An 18,588-nucleotide genomic window follows, 5' to 3' on the forward strand; every position below is an offset into this window, starting at 1 on the left:
CCGTAAGCGTGTATATGTGCGTATATATATATATATATGCTCGTAGTTAGTCTGGGTTTTCCTGGCTTATTTTGGTTCTGTGTTTTATATTCCGATTGTCTTCTTTCTTGGTTACCGCCGGTTTGCTCGGGTGAGGCGGCCAGCACGTGGCGCGTATGCGCGTGTGCATATGCCCTGTACAGTGGTTGTTTTGTTGGTTAATTTCTGATTTTTAATTTTAATTCTTGTTGGCTGCAGGAAAAAAAATAGAAATGATTAAAGTTTCGTGAAATGAATTTGTTCGAGCGGAAATAAATAATAATTAATCGGTAGAATTTATTTGGAAACCCGAATATTATCGGGCACCAATAAATTTTACCGCCGTCGGCGATGAGCCTCGGCGAGCCGACGGTGGGCGATGATGATTTTTATCTGAGTCCTAAATTATAAATAAATAAAAATTAGTTGTAAAATAAATTTCGAAATAAAAACGAATAATAATAATTAATAAAGCAATATCGTATCGGTGAATGGGATTGATGAGTTGATTTGTGAATTGCTTGGTGTTGCGTTTGTGTTGTGATTGACGTCGATTTGATTTCGACGGGTAGGCCGATAAACAAAGGAAACGCTGCCTGATTTTCGGGAAATTAATTCCGAAAATACGGGAACATAACCTATAATTATCGGAGACGTCGAATAACCATATACAATTATATTATATAAACTTGACTGCGATTGAGACAAGATAATTTATAAATAATCGATTACCCTGTTTTTCAAAAAGACGAGTATACGTATTTTCTGAAAATAAATACTGAATCGAGTTTCAAAGATGTGAACCATAATTGCTATGTGTATTTCAATAATATATATAAATATGAGTTGGGTTATGAAATCGTATGGGTAGAATAGGATAGTAGTGTTATGTTAAGCGAAACGATTATCTGAATTAGGATATTTTAACCCTGTAGGTCCTAGACGGAAAACCCGAGTATCGATATCGGACTAGGAATGATCTAGTGATTAGACGTTGAGATCAACGAAGTTTCAATTGAAGGGCCCGAATGTTGGGAACGTATCCAAAATGGGATAGTAGTGTGATGATGAAGCCGAACGTTCAAGTCGAACCAAAGTCAACTAGTAATAGTGATTAAAGCTTATCAAGGCAAGTATTCCTGAAATTTCTTTTAAAATACTGCAATTATTTATTCGTTCCTATTCTAAGTTCAGAATAGTTAACTGTTTTATATTTCGCTGCAATTACTCTGATTATGCATGATCCTTTTATTCTTGTTCCTATAATTCGATTGCTCTCATGAGAAAATACCCATTCTTTCGGGTTATTTGCGAACCCTAAATTGGTATGTTTTGAATTCAAAATAATTTGACATCAAAACACTCTACGGGCTGGATGTTTACTGTAAGGGCCAGTGATGAGCTGGATCCTAGTGGCCGGGGATGGACCGGACCTTTGGGCGATAGAGCCTAGGTACCTGAATGGATCTATACGGCTGGGTATAGATCTACACTATATCCTGACTGATCAGCAGAGTATAAGTGTGAACTAGTGTCCAGTCTAATTTGTTGTTGATCGCCATTAAAGACATTCTTTCTCGAAAGTTTTGTGATTCCAAAAACCGGACAAAACCCTGATTCAGGAGATGAATCTGGGAATCGTGTGTCACTTTTGGATTTATAGTTGAAGGCTGGTGACAGCCAACGTTTATTCGCTCAACTCACTCAAATAAATAGAATTGTTTAAAATTGTTTAAAAATTTTGTCCGGAAATTTTACTTTGGTATTAATATTTGAAACTCAAATTATATACTTGCTGGGCATTTGTTGCTCACTCTTGCTTTGTAAATTATTATTTCTTCCAGAAATAGATAAGGATAAAAGTGAATAGCTTTGATAGGCAGCAGAAGTTAGAGAAATTTCCGCTGCGAGAGGTTGAAGATGTTAGAAGAATATGAAAAGAGCATTAGTACAAAGGTATTTACACTTGTATTCTAGTTATTGTGAGTTGTAGAAGGTTAGATTCTTGTTTCATACCATAACTTGTAAACGATCCGGATTCTAGGGGTTAATTGAATATTCTTTTATTGTATGTAAAGATTGTTTAGTGACACCAAATCTTGACCCGAGATTTGGGTTGTTACATGGTGGACGCGTCGTACCACCCTGGACGCGTTCTACACTAGGTAGGTGCTTCCAAAACCTCCTTACCACGGAATTATTCTTGATAAACATTTCCACAACAAGTGGGCGCGTCCTATGGACGCGTCTTCAATCTTCTTTGCCAAAGGATCACTCTGGTAAGCACTCTCACCATTGTGGACGTGCCCTAGGCATCATGGACGCGTCCAGATGCCCTCCTTTGCAACGCAATACCGATTTTGTCTTTAATTATCCCGCGTTTGACCCACATTAATCCAATGCTAAATTTTGGTTATAACAACTATCCCCCCAATTCCATTTGCAGCTGAAAACAAAATTGGAATTTTATTTCAAACCATAAGCAAAATTTTGATGGCCTTTTCGTTAAATATCAGGACGCGTCTTCCAAACTGGACGCGTCAACACATTACATCCCCAAAACTAACCGTTGCGTGAAAACTGTTTGTACACGTCATCACCAGTTCTCTATAAATACCCTCAAATGAAATTCAATCATCATCATTTCATCTTCTCTCATCTACCATCGTCGCCACCATTAAAAGAGGAGTTCGAATTTCAAAAATCTGGTGATTCAACCGTCCGTTCTCCGAGTTTCTACAGTCGACCGAACCCCCAAGTCTCAAGGTACACGAATCCTCTTTCATTTCTTCATTTCATTGATTAAATCTCTCACAATATGCGAGAAACTGTTCGTGTTCTCCTTTTTTATATATATATATGTTCTTCCTTTCCTCATGTGCATATATATGTATGTATCTGCAAAAGCATCATATTTTGCTCTTTTGATTTTGAATTAAACGTTTTTAGGGTTTTAATTGAATTTCCCCCAAATTGATTATTGCCGATTAGAATTCCACCGTATTGTAACCATTTTGAGACACATCTACCACCGTGGGCGTGTCCTGCTTTCTGTGGTAAGCTAAATTGTTGTTTTTAACATAAATAGAGTAGACGCACTGTCATACCAGGACGCGTCATATGATACTTCACTAGCTTTCCATGTAGGACGGGCCCTAGTGTCTGTCTACTGCATATAGATCAAGGATACACAACCATACTAGGACGCTTCACCTAACAAAGACACGTCTTCATACCAAATTCCTTCATTCCACTTTGTTTATTCTTTCTTTTACTATTTTCAGTATCTTCTCTTTTTTTAAACATGGACGCGTCCTCAAGATCTTCTTCCTTCTTTTTTCAGCTGGAGGATGCATCTTCTTCATCGCCTTTCCTTCCATTTAAAGCTCTTAACAAGCGTATATGGATCTACTCTCCCCCTCCAATTTCTTTCCTTCCTGAGCTTTCTGAATCTCATTGGACTACTCCCTTTCTTGAGGCGGAAGCACGCGTCTTTGAATCTCTCAAATCTAAATCTTCGATCATGGTAGACTCCAGTTCTAACTCTATGGATCACGTCCCCATAAGCTTTAGGATGAGAAAAAGAGAATTTAAACGTAAAAGAACTCTATTTCTCAATACTAGGTCAGCCATCGAAGATTGGTCTGATGATAAGATTATCCCCACAACCAGCCAACGGCCTTCCCACGTGATTGTTTCTGATGAGGACGCGTCTCCTGCTCAGGACGCGTCACCTTCTCAGGGCGCGTCCTCTCCTCATAGTGAAGGGGATTTTGAACAAAGGGCTCCTGATCCCGAAAAATATCTCATTTCTCCTCAAAAGTCTGACACTTCACTCGAATATTGGGAACCAGAAGATGTAGAACTTGATTTTGACTGGAAAGAGCTCGAGGACCTTCCTGAAACAGAGAACAATGTCTGGAGGAAAAGAGAAAATAAGTTGGCTTGTGTTGGCATGAACTCCACAGCCACAGAATAGGAGATCGGCTGGAATATGAAGTATTATGACATAGAGGGGATCTGGGCGCGTCCTCTTCGCAAGATGAGGCCTCATCTCTTTACCATGGAAAACTTGAGGATTCCCAGGATGGTGCTCACCCCCAAACTCATTTCTCTAGGTGTGGGCGCGCCCTTACACCCATACATCAAGAGAATCCTATAATGGTATGATGTAGCCCCTGTCCAACTCTCTCCCAACTCATACAAACTGGCTTAGGCCTTGTACATCATGTACCACAACCTGGAGTTGGGCGCGCCCTCTATAAAGGAGTTTATCTATTTCTTCAACATCAGAAAATCCAACCCCGGCTATCACTTCTTTGTTGTCAACAAATGGTTGAAAAATAAAAGGTTTAATGAAGGAAAGGTCAGCCACGAGAGGGATTGGAAGAACTTTTCTTCTACATCTATGACGTCAAGAGAGCCCATGTGCGCTTCAACCTGAACCCAAGTAAGTATTAGATAAAGGGCGCGTCTAAGTATTCCAGGACGCGTCCTCTTTTCACTGAATTTTAGTTTTCTTTCTAATAACTCCTGTTCTTTCTCCTTAGATAAAAGAACACAGAGAGAACTCACAGGAAAGATGAAAAAGAGAGCAGAAAAGGTACTGAAATATGCTGAAAATTACTTCAATCTCAAGGACATGATCACTGAGGAAAGCTTGAAGAAAATTGGGGCTTTGTCCCCATGAGTAGGTTCTCTTTGCAAGTTTCGAGAGTTCTATAACGGGAAACCTATCCTCACAGCTTCCGAGAAGGATAGAGGGCTCAATGCCACAGAACTAGTCCAATTGGACATCAGTAGACATGTGGATTTAGAGCAATGTAAGAATTACTAGGCATAGGACGCGTCATGGGTTTAGGACGCGTCATGGGCGCCTTGCTTAACATATATACATGCATCCACATGCCTTTACATGCATTTTACTTAACATTCTGCTCTTGGAACCTCCTGATATTAGGACGCGTCATACGCGCATCTTTATACACAGCCTCCACTTTATTTGACATATGTACATGTACTTACAATTTATACACTTTGGTCTTGACGCGTCTTGCCATTAGGACGCGTCCTCGTATCCTTTATATGATTTAGATGTTTGCATGAATGTTACATTGCATCACATCCCACAAGACGTGTCCAGTCTTCATAGCTTTTTTATTGTGTATCAAATCATTATGCGCACTTGTCATTTTAATATTACTATCATATTCCCTAGGATGAATCCTCTTAATTTGGCGCGTCCATGACTAATATTCCTTACCATGTTTTATGTCACAGATATGACTTCTCTTCCCAAAGGGTTTGCCATTGGGGCCACTAAGAAGTTGAGAGCCAGGAAGCAGGCTCCTGCGAAGTCTGATCCAAAAACTAAAGATCCCTTGCCTGCTGTGACTCCTTCCCCTCCACCAAAGATCATTTGACACTATAGTGCTAGACATTCCTGATAAGGAGAATGCGCCCTCCAAGCGTCAGAAGATATTTCCAGACGATCAATCCTTCGTCATCAGATACCTGGGCACGTCCTCATCTGGGACTTTCACTGAGGAGGAAGTAAGGGGCTGGACTTTCAGAACGGAGCAGCAGACTGAGGAAGCTATGGTGAATGCAGCTGCCCAGCTTCACTTGCACACAAGACAGAGTCCCAACATGGCTTCCAGGCTTAGGGCGCGTCTTGCTATCACATATACTGCAAAAAGTGAGGCTGAAGATAAGATCAAATCTCTGCAAAAAAGCATTACACTGCTCACCAAGGAAAAGGATGCTGAAATCCTCCAGTTGAAACAGGACAATGCGCGTCTTGAGGATGAGAAGGCGCAACTTGAAGGCAATGCCACTTCTGTGGAGAAGGCTATGGGGAGTGTAGTCACTCTAAATTCCACCATGCAGCTGGAGCTTGACACTCCGAACGATGACAGACTGTACGGCTGGAAAGAATAGAAGAAATTAGTCTATCAAAATGGGTTTGCTGTTGGTTTTAAAGAGTGATGTTCTGGGTTCATAGCCAATGACCCAGAATATACTTTTTCCAAGTTTGATGAGGATACCCAGAAGTGGGTAAATGACTTCAGGATCAGGGCTGCAGATTCCATCAAAAGCAAGAGGATTATCATTGGCTTGGAAGAGGACGACGCATCCCCAGCACCTTTCCCACTTCAGACTCATACTCCACCTTCTTTCCCAAAAGACCAGGACAAGCCTCAGGATGCGCCCTCTGCTTAGGACGCATCTCATGTTTATTTATGAACTTTTATCTGAACTGTCTCAAGGGTGCAAGCCTTTTTAAGCCTTGTAAGTTGTAAAATTATGATTATTGTTTCCTGTATTTTATTTGCTTGTATTTTTCTAAGGCTTTTCTACCTTAACCATGCATATTTTGCTTTCTCATACTAAGGGCGCGTCTTTAGCTCAGGACGCGTCTTCTATTGTTTTTGACTTCTTTAACATTATTATCCAAAAGGGTGTGTCCAAGTGTTCAAGATGCGTCTACCTTATGCATTGATTCGCTTCCATCCCCATAGCCATGCGGACGCCTCCACATATACTATACTAGCTCACTCATTTTAATTCTTATAAATTTCCTGTGTGTGTGCTCTTTCTATCAGCATGATAACATATCACACTCTTTCCTAATCTTTTCTATGACATGCACAACATGTGGACGCGTCTTGCCAAAAGGAGCATTATTCAGGATTGTGCATGTGTTTGCCTTTTGTATTAAAAATTTCATTTGACAAGTCTTTGACTGGACGCGTCCTTTTGGCAAAACGCGTCTTAATTTTAGCTTTACCTGATCATTCTTTCTTCACATATATAAGGCGTGTCTTAGGTTTAGGACGCGTCTTATTTTGCTTAGTTCCTGTGTTTTAATTATTTAAATAACCTGGGTGATATATAATTTTTCCTTAGTATGATAACATGTCATACACTTTTGTATTTAGCCAAAGCACAATACAAATGGGGGCGTCCTAGTTTTTTGACGCGTCTTCCTTTCATTTTTGAAGATAGTATTTTTGACAAATCAGGCTGGACGCGTCCTTAATAAGGAAGTGTCCTTATTTTCAGTTATGGAATACAAAACTAAAGGAGCATAAAATTAAAGGAGCATCAACCAAGATTACTTGGGCGCGTCCTTAGACCCATGACGTGTCCTTATTCCATTTTTACTTGGGTTTCCTTTAGTGCTCCCTTTACCAATCGTGCTCCTACAAATATACGTATAGAACTACTTGTCAGGGCACGTCCTGTGGTTAGGATGCGTCATATAACTAAGCAAATCAACAAGCAAACAACCTTTGGAATTTATCAAAGTTTTTATTAATAATGCGCTCTGGTGTCAAAAGTGCACCAGTCCCACGGCTACTATGCTCTGTGGGGAATTTATTCGAAAAAATGATCCTTCAACTAGTTCTAAGGTAAGTAGTACATGCACTACCCCCCTAGGCTAGGAGGAATTTTATTGCTTCTAGTCTATAATTTGGGCACAGCCCTATATAATATAAACATGATAGGTAAGGGGCCAAAGCCGCGCCTTACTGATAATACTTTCAAAGATGCACCGCGTTCCATGCTCGCGAAACCAGCTTTCCTTCCAAATCTTCAAGGTGATAAGTACCCTTCCACAAAATTTCTTTAATCTTGTATGGTTCTTCCCAATTAGCTCCAAATACTCCATGTTGGGGATTCTTTGTGTTTGGCATCACCTTTCTGAGTACCAAATCTCCCACCTTCAGCAGTCGTCCCTTTACTTTCTTATTGTAATATCTTATAGTACGTTGTTGGTACGCTTCAAGCCTCAACTGGGAGTTTTCCCTTACCTCTTCCAAGAGATCCAAATGAAGCCTCTGGTTAACTTCTGCATCTTCCTCCATGTAACGATCTCTACGAAGCGACCCTGAGCCAACCTCCACAGGCACCATAGCTTCATATCCGTAAGTCAGCATAAACAGAGTTTTCCCCGTAGTAGATCTTGGAGTAGTGTTGTAGGACCACATCACTTTTGGGAGTTCTTCAGGCCAATTCCCTTTGCGTTCTTCCAGTTTTGTCTTAAGGGTATGCTTTATTATTTTATTCACGGCCTCTGTTTGCCCATTGCTTTGAGGATGATAGACCGCTACAAACTCCTTCTTAATTTTCAGATCCTCACACATCTGCCGCAACTCCTTACTGTCAAACTGCTTTCCATTTTCAGAGACAAGTTTTTAAGGAATACCAAACCTACACACGATAGAGTTGAAGACAAAGTATTTAATTTTTTTGCGGTGATAGTTCCCAACGGCATAGCTTCTGCCCATTTAGTAAAGTAATCAACCACGGCCATTGCATATTAGACATCTCCTTTAGCCTTAGGTAGTTCTCCAATAAGATCAATCCCCCACATGGCGAACGACCATGGGCTTACTATAGGTGTTAAGAGCGTCGCTGACATAGATGAGTAATTTACAAAGCGTTGGCAGTGATCGCATGCTCTAACAAAATTTGCAGCATCTTCTTTCATTTTAGGCCAATAGTACCCTTGGCGTAAAACTTTCATTGCCAGCGAGTTACCCCTCGAGTGATTACCGCAAATTCCTTCATGCACCTCCCTTAAGACGTAATATCCTTCTTCTTCATCGACACATCTGAGCAACGGTTGATTGAAGCCTCACTTATACAGAACTTTATCATACACCACATACATGGTAGCCTGGTAGCGGAGCCGTCGAGCCTTGAACTTATTTTCGGGAAGTGCTCCCTTGTAAATATAGGCAAGAATGGGCGTCATCCATGTTTCCTTGGGAGCCTCATCTACTTGCATCGCCTCTACCTTTGGGATACTAGGAATTTCCTGGATTTCTAAGGGTATAGATCCCAACAACACAGCCTCCTGTTGGGACCCCATTTTTTCCAGGGCATCCGCATTGCTGTTCTTTTCCCACGGTACGCATTCCAGCCTAACCTCTTTGAACTTTCCAATCAGGTGCTGCGTGCACCTCAGGTACAATTCCGTTCACGGTCCTCGAGCTTGAAACCCCCCATTCACCTGGTCTACCACCAACTCTGAGTCGCTCTTTGCAATTTGGTTCCACACTCCCATTTCTAAAGTGATCTTTAGGCCATTGATCAATGCTTCATATTCCGCATCATTATTCATTGCATACAATTTGAAGTAAATTGCACTCATCAGATGATGGCCTTCCAGAGACATGAGCACTATGCCCGCGCCTGCTCCTCCATTGTTAACCGCCTCATCCACATGCAAGATCCACCAGGGATGTGGAAACTCCTCTAAAGATTCCTCAGTATGAGGGGGATGCAGCACTACCAAAGCCTTATCATCAACCACAGAATCAAATTCCAACAAGAAATCGGCTAAGGCTTGTCCTTTAATTGCTGCACGGGGCATGTATTCAAAGTAAAACTGTCCCAACTCCACAGCCCATTTCAACATTCTCCCCGATGATTCTGGCTTGTGAAGGACTTGCCGCAGAGGATATGCTGTACAGACTTCAATTCAATGGGCCTGAAAGTATGGGCGTAGCTTCCTCGATACAAGGATTAAGGCATAAACCAGCTTCTCTATACTTGTATAGCGAGTTTCAGCATCGTGCAATCGCTTGCTCACATAATATACCGGTGACTGTTGCGCGTCTTCTTCCCTTACCAGCACAGCGCTAATTGAATACTCAGAAACTGCAAGGTATAGGATTAGGGATTCTCCATCTAATAGTTTTGACAATATAGGAGGGTTCCCCAGTTGTTCCTTGATCCTCCTAAAAGCTTCCTCACATTCTGGTGTCCATACAAAGTCCTTCCCTGCCACTTTGATCGCCTTAAAGAATTCTTTGCACCTGTCGGATGATTTAGAGACAAATCTGTTCAACGCGGCAATCCTCCCAGTTAGGCTTTGCACCTGCTCCATATTGGTGGGAGATTTCATATCAAGCAGTGCTTTAATCTTTGCAGGGTTAGCTTCAATTCCTTTGTGATTGACGATGAACCCAAGAAACTTGCCTGACTCTACACTGAACAGGCACTTTTGCGGATTCAACCTCATGCGAAACCTCCTTAGAATGTTAAACATTTCCATCAAGTGCTTGACATGATCGTTTGCCTCTTTGGATTTTACCAACATATCATCCACATATACCTCTATGGTTCTCCCAATCTGATTCTTGAACATCATGTTCACCAATCTTTGGTAGGTCGCGCCTGCGTTGATTAATCCAAACGACATCCCTATATAGCAGTACAACCCTCTATCAGTGATGAAGGATGTATGATCCTGATCAGGACCGTACATGAGAGTTTGATTATAACCGGATTAGGCATCCATAAAGCTTAACAAGGCATGCCCTGCTGTCGCTTTAACCAACTGATCAATTCGTGGGAGCGGAAAAGTATCCTTTGGGCAAGCTTTTTTGAGATTTGTGAAATCTACGCATGTCATCCACTTCCCATTTGGCTTTTTCACAAGCACCGGATTCGCGAGCCACTCAGGGTAGAAAGATTCTTTGATCAACCTCACTTCCAGTAGTCGGTCCACCTCTTCTTTTAATGCTATCGCCCTTTCCCCGCTCGCCGGGAGACGCTTTTGTCGTATGCCCATGCAATTAGGGAAAATGTTCAACCGATGACACATTACCCCTGGGTCAATTCCCATCATGTCTAAATGACTCCATGCGAAGACATCGAGATTTTTAATTAGAAAATTGGTAAGCCTTTCCCTCATTTCATAACTTAGTTGAGATCCTACCTTCAAAACCTTGCTTGGGTCATCCTTATCGACCGGAACAGATATTGTGTCTTCGGTCGGCCCCATTTTCTCGGCAGGCATGAGGAACCTGGGATCCAGATCAAAATCAAAGTCCCGGGGGGTCATCGACTTCCATCCTTGTATCCGAGGGCGTGTCCCTATGTGTGGGAGCATCCCCTTCAGGAAAAGGCATGGTTTTGTGCAATGTAAGTGTGGAGGACGTGTCCTCATTTTGAGGAGCATCAACCTCAATTACATTTTCACTTTCCAAGAGCGCGTCCTCGTTTTGAGGAGCATCCACCTTGAAGCTACTTTCGAGGCTTTGTAAAATTTCACTTCTTTCTTCCAATTTTTCTCCATTAACCTCCTTTCGCACAATCCCTTCTGTATGATTCACCACGATTTCTTCCACACTGCGGATCCTCGAAACATTCCCCAACATCAAAGCAGGGGCTTCGGTGGCATGAGTTTCTTCATCCTCTGGATCTTTCACAAAATAATGGGAAAGAACCTCTTCACTTGGTTTTGTCTGAATATCCGTTGCGTCTTCAAATGGAAGGCCTTTTCCCTCATACTTTCTCCTGCAAAATTATTTAACAGCCTTGTGATAGCAGTCGTGTGATTCGTACTATGACCCTCTCAGACTACCCACTCCATTTGGTGTCGGGAACTTTATCATCAAATGATGTATCGAGGTTATCACCATAAACGCCCGCAACCAAGGTCTGCCCACCAACACATTGTGCGCGGAGTCTTGATCTAGCACCTTGAAGTCTATCATTTGGGTGACGGACATAGCTCCTTCCCCAAGTATGACTGGAAGTCTAACAGAACCCATAACTCTTACTACCTCTCCAGTAAAACCGTAGACGTGTGCATCTTCAAAGTTCATATCACTGCCCGGGAAACCCATTTTTTTGTACGTGCTGTAATACAAGATGTTCGTTGAGCTCCGTTGTCCAAGAAGACCCGATGCACGTTCATTGCCCCAATAAACATAGTTATCACCAGCGCATTCCCCTTTGAATATTTTCAGAGGTCTATCTTCCAAGCAATGAATGTTGGTGAGTGGTGGGTATCGTGCCTCTCTTGCATTCCTTTATAGCGCTCGATTGCTATCACCAACAAATGGATGCCCTCCGAAGATTGCCCGAATACTTTCAGCCCTTTGGAACTTAATATCCGCTGTCTCTTTGACGTCATCTGCTTGTGTGAGATGCCTTTCATCTTTTCCTTTGTCATCGTTCCCTCTGCGTCGTTTCACCTTATCAATCCACTCTCCCAGATATTCGGCCTTGATCAATTCCTCAATTTCATCTTTTAGGTGACGACACTCTTGTGTGTCGTGGCCGGTAGACTCATGGTAATCACAATATTTTTTCTTGTCCCTACTCTTCCACGAGGTCAGACGGTCTGGTTTCTTGAAAATCCCTCTGTCCTTATTCACCTCAAAGATATGATCAATGGATGCCGCTAGTGGAGTGTAATTTCTTACCCTCTTTTCATAGTTTGATGGCGGACTCCACTCTCTTCGCACATTCATAGCGTTGGCCCTATTAGGGCTTCGAGCATTCCGCCGATAATCTGGACTCACGAACCTATCTCTCCTCTTAGCTCGCCCCTTGGAGTTTTGGGTATTATCATTTTTCTTCGTTTCGGCAAGCGATTGCTCAATCGCTTTGAAGGATTCCGCTTGCGCAAGTACATCAGCTAGCGACACAGGGTCCTTTCCTTGCAGGTGTTTCCAGAAATTTGTTCCCACGCGCGCACCAGCTATAAGAAGTATTTTTAGTGTCTCATCAAACGCGCCTCTCACTAAGGTAGACTCTGCATTGAACCTCTTGAAGTATGAGGTCAAGCTTTCCCCTTCCTTCTGTTTCACATTGGCCAGTGTCGGAACCCGTGGCGTATACTTCACTGCAACCTGGAACTGAGTTAGAAATAATGTTTTCATCTGTTCCCAAGATGTGATCACCCCTGGACCAAGTTTCTGGAACCATTGTTGAGCTCCTTCTCTGAAGGTGGCCACCAGAAGATGGCATCGTGCCAAGTCAGGTACCTGATATACATCCATCTCAATGTTAAAACGCCCCAGGAATTTCACGGGGTCGGAGTTCCCATGAAAACGCAAGTCATTATTTGTGTTCTTGTATCCTGCAGCAGTAAAAGGGGATGAAGCTTGCGCAGTCGCTGTTACCCTACCTCCTTCAAGATGGTTAAGCAACCTCTTAAGATCGTTCACATTAAACGTCCCTACTCCAGGAATGGTTTGAACATTGAGTTGTTGGGGTTGCTCTGCAACTTGTTGTTGTTCCCCTTGGTTACCCCTCAGGTGTACCGGTGGATCTCGCCGCCCCTCGCCCTGAGGCTGCGGCTGTGGTATGTTGCCATCTTGATTTTGGACATTCCCTCGTGCGCGAGGTTCCTTTTGACCGTGTCTCGGTATCTCATCATTGTTTTGCAACCTTTATCAAATTCGCACGCCGTCCTGGTCATGAGGACGCGCCCTGGATCCATTGCCCGTAGCACTGTGGGAAGCTACAGAAATAATGATAGGGACTTCTCCAACGGAGGGCGAACCATCTCTTCTTCCATTATACGGCGCCCTCCCATGCTGGTATCCTATCCTTTCTCATCCATTCCTTTGATAGCCTCGGCCATAATTTCCAATTCTTCCTCGTGGAGGGGCATGCTCGTGCTCGCGGTGCCGCGCCCTATCATCCCTTGGGTATGTAGGGGGCACACACGTTATATCACGGGGCCTCGCTTCTCCAGTATTTCCTTCTTTCTGCCATTCCACCAGCAGCATTCTCAAATTGTTGTCTCCCAACCTTATGCCAAGCCTTCTCTTGAAGGTTAAAAAATCTCTTCTTTTCTCATATGGGTTCTAAATATCGCTCTTCCATCGTACGCCCAAACCTATATGGGTGTGGTACGACCTGATTACCGAGATGAGGCATTTCTCTCCCATCGGTGTCCTCATCGACAAGCTCCACAATAGGCTCTACATCATCAGAATATTCCAAACGCCGCGGAGTGATTCGCGGTTTTTCTCCGCTGGCCTGGGCATCTCCCTCAACTACGGGTGATTTCCCTACGGCATGGCCACGGCGGGGAAAACGACGACCCTCCCCATCCTGCGGCGCTCCACCGTACTCAGCCTTGAGTAAAAATTATTTAGAGTATCCCCCATGCGGTACAGCTGCTCCAAGATATCAGTGTTGCTGATGAGAACTGGAGGCATTCCTCCCATATCTGGAGCTCTCGGAGGATCTGCAATGTTTCTGGGCACGTAGGGTTCATGGAGAGTGTAGCCTCCCTCGCCTTCTCCTTCAGATCTGCTATCACTTCTATCATAAGAACTTCCATCATAATGGTAAGACATCTTTTCCTCCCAAGATTATGATCTTAATCAGCAGCTCTCCTTCTAGCGCCAAATTGTTGACGGGGGAATCTGGTAACAACAAAGATTGAGCTTTCTTGCCAGAATTAAGATCTATGACGGTGGTTCTTCGCCGGAAAATCAAGAGGTGTATGGTGGTTTATGGTTATTTTAGGCTGAGATTGATCAGAGTAAGTGGTGGCTCCCTTATCAGCTCTCAACTTCTTACCCCTCTCAATGTGCCTACGTACCCTTTATATAGGGATCAAGCCTGACGTAGTTCTTGGGGAACAAGAAATCTAATGGGCTTAGACTTCTTATTCCTAGGCCCGGTAGAAATCCATCCAGAATCCATCTTCCGTTAGCTTTAGGAATGTCCAACTATGAGGCCCAACCGCGAAGGCCCAAGGCTCGTCCATAATTGTAGGACTTCACGGATAGTGCATCTCCCTGGGCAAGGATAACACTCCACTACATCTATCTCCCTTGATTTACGGACGTAGGTATAGCCACGGTTCACCCCAAATGCCGGACGCGTCCCTGTCCCCCGAATGAGGATAACCCACCAGATAACAGGACAGGTGATCCCAAGCTCTTGGGTGCAAAGTGCAGGATGACTCCAAAGCTCTCCAACGAGGACACCCGTTGAATACAAGAACAGAGATACCAAAGCACACACCAAAGTTAACCCCGCATCCCCAACGAGGACACCCGTTGAATACAGGAGGAGGCCTTCAATCATCAGGCATACCCCTGGAGGCCTTCAAGCTTTTCACGGACATCCCCCTCCTTGAATTCTTCAAAGAGTATCTGCAACAAATACGTTAGTAGAAAAAATCATCCCCTACCCCTTTCCATGCATGTTTTGTCCTGAGCTCTCCTCATGAGAATGCACTGACCACACATAGGACACGTCCTAAGACATTGGGGGCGTCCTTACCTTCAAGAAACCTGTATTATTTTCTCAACTTCTACCTCTCATAGCATTTCACAGTGACAGGACGCGTCCTAAGCTTCTGGGCGCGTAATCCAACCTTCATTACTAAAAGACCACAATTGCTAGATACCTCCACCATGGTGGGCGCGTCCTACCATCCTGGACGCGTTCTACACCAGGTAGGTGCTTCCAAAACCTCCTTACCACAGAATTATTCTTGATAAATATTTCCACAACAAGTGGGCACGTCTTATGGACGCGTCTTCAATCTTCTTCGCCAAATGATCACTCTAGTAAGCACTCTCACCATTGTGGACGCGCCCTAGGCATCATAAACGCGTCTAGATGCCCTCCTTTGCAACGCAATACCGATTTTGTCTTTAATTATCCCGCGTTTGACCCGCATTAATCCAATACTAAATTTTGGGTATAACATAGTGCATATGTTTAAGTTTGTACTATGAGGTCAGATATCAGTTTAGAACTTTTTATAAGTGGCAACACATACTAAGAATAACTGTACTAGAAATCACAAAAAAGAAAGAAAGAAGAGCTACTTCTTTTGGATAATTCGGAAATTTTAGCTTTTTAGGAGGCGTTTGGATACACCATGAGAAAGGGAATCGGGAATGGGAATGGGGGGTATGTTAATGGGGGTTAATGGGAATGGGAATGAAATGGAAACCTAAGGGGTATGGTGGGTTTGATTTACCCACCAAGAGGGAATGGAGTTCCCAATCCATACCACTAAATTAGTAATCCAAATACTATCACATGGGTTTAAGGTTCCGATTCTCGTTAATCGGACACATTAACCATCAACCAAACATCCCCTTAAATGTTTCAGATGACGCAAAAAGAACTTTTGCTGATACTTGTAGAATGTAGAACAATGTATCGAACAAAAAATTGTTTTGATAGGTAGGAAAATAAAATTACTTAATAAATAAAACGTTATCGAGGTAAATTATGTTGAGAAACTCACTAACAAGTATAGCAACATAGAGGCAAGTGTATAAAGAATTTAACAAGTTTAGGCCAAGACCACAGTTAACAAAACAAAACATGCAGGTAAACAAAATCAGTAACTGAAATAACGTAGAGAGAAAGAAAGATGTACCCGAAACCATAGCTTTCAACAGTGACTGAAATAAAGGTTTACAGATACAAAATGCCAAGAAAATAATCACAGCTGAGTCACCAGGCCTTGCTCGAAGTCCTGGCTGCTCTTGAAGAGATTATTGCCCCCTACCTGCTGCGTTTGGGATGTGCGCAATATCTCCACCAGGATAAAACAGCTCGGAGTTTATGTTAACAGCAGCAACAAAACCTCCACTTCGACCAGCACCTCAGTCGCCGGAAAATATCAGCACTTCAGGACTTATGGGAGAGAAATGCAGAGAGGTTGAAGAGAAGAGATGATAATGTAGTGTGTTTTATATTCATTCAGTTTAGCCTCTATTTATAGGAGAGGAAAAATGAAACTGTCCACACACTTAATGTCTGAATTAAACTGCTCCATTAATGAAAAAATCAAAACTGATCAGATTTTGAATTTAAATTATTTGTAACAGCTTTTCACATTAACACCCATATTATTATCAGAACTTAAGTTAAGTTCTGATTCGACTCATCAGTACTTAAGTTCTGATTCGACTCATCAGTACTTAAGTTCTGATTCTGATATCAGAACTTGTTAAGTTCTGATTTTATTCATCAGTTCTTAAGTTCTGATTCTTATATCAGAACTTGTTACAGATCAGATTATTTGCAGGTTCAATATATTTAGACTACTTAGCCTATTTCAGAACCCAGCCTAATAATCCAATCACTGATAAATAAATTCGAATTAAAATAATTCTCAAATAAATAAAATCCTCGCCCAGGTCGCCTCGCGTATGCGAGATGCCGAGACATTCGCCCAAATCGCCCTTCGACCCGACCCGGTCCGGTGCGGTGCGTGGCGGGGCGGGGCGGGGCGCGCGTGTGTGTGTGTGCGTGAAGCACACAACAACACAATGGACCATCACACACCTTAGTAGTTGTATACTACTCATGTGGGTAATACCATATAAAGCACACAACCCCCTTTATTTATTTCAATGTGGGACAAACATTCTCAAATTTTCCAAGCTTTTCCAAGCTACTTTCATCTCTCATTTCATATGGATTTCATTAAGAAAATTCTTAAAACCATACATGAAAATTTAAGTTCAAATATCATTGAACAATTTCCAATCATTAGATTTTAGGATTAACATCAAGAACATAATTAAATTAAGCTCTAAAATCCTAATTTTCTAACAATCCCCCACAAATCCATACAGAAATGTGATCAATTTCCCATCATGACTTGTTTTTTCAGAGTCGGTACCCTTCCGGGTTTGAACCCTCCTAATTCCTCTACTTCAATGGCTATCGGACTCAGATGGAATGTTTCACCTTGAATCTTAATCCGTTTAGTATAACCATATTCCATAGACGACGACAAGTCAAAGGTTATGGTGCCAATCTACGGCTTTGAGACATTAATGGTCATGTCTCGATCCTGTTCGTCGAATGCTTCAAGGATTAACCCTATCCTCTAATTGCGACCACACAATTACATTCGCTTAGCTGGGCATCTCCAGAGATATACTGCCTCTATCTCGTCAAATGACTTGATCCCATTCAGAGTTTTAACACTCTTGCTTTTCTGGCAGTGTCAGTACCTTCTAGGTTTACAGGGGATAGACTCAGATACTGTAGTATCATCTATGTAGCAAAGGTACTACCAACTCATCCTTACAGCTTGTTATTACCCATTGAATACACTTCAAGGGATCTCCTCTCATGTGTATTGGGTTCCCACTGTTGATGAATTATGATGGGTTGACAATCCCATCCCCAACCTTGACTTAAGGACCACTGCAGGTTCCAGTCCTTTAGTAAGAGGATCAGCTATATTATTCTGAGTTCCTATGAACTCTATAGCTATGATCCTATCAGTCACTAAACCCCTTATAGACTTGAGTCTAACTTGGATGTGTCTCTTAGTTTTAGCATTATGCTTTTTACTGCTAATCTTGTCGATAGTTGTTCGACTATCACAGTGAATAGCAATAGCAGGAAGCGGTCTGCTTACTACAGGTATTGCAGACATAAGTCCATGTAACCATTCAGCCTCCGTCCCTGTGGCATCAAGTGCACACAACTCAGCCTCAAAAGTAGACCGAGTAACAATAGTCTGTCTGCTTGACTTCCAGGATATTGCTCCACCAGCCAAGGTGAACACGTATCCAGTCACTCCATTGGAACCAGACTTCTTAGCTATCCAACTTGCATCACTGTACCCTTCAAGCACACCAGGAAATCTCCTGTAGTGTAAACTAAAGTACATTGTGCCTTTTAGATATCTAAGTACTCTATCAAGAGCATCCCAATGAGTTCTGTTTGGACAGCTTGTATATCTCGCCAATTTAGACACAGAATATGAAATATCTGGTCTAGTACAGTTAGCAAGATACTGCAAGCTCC

The sequence above is a fragment of the Apium graveolens genome, chromosome 1 (assembly GCF_009905375.1).
Source record: "Apium graveolens cultivar Ventura chromosome 1, ASM990537v1, whole genome shotgun sequence".
NCBI classification, from domain to species: Eukaryota; Viridiplantae; Streptophyta; class Magnoliopsida; order Apiales; family Apiaceae; genus Apium; species Apium graveolens.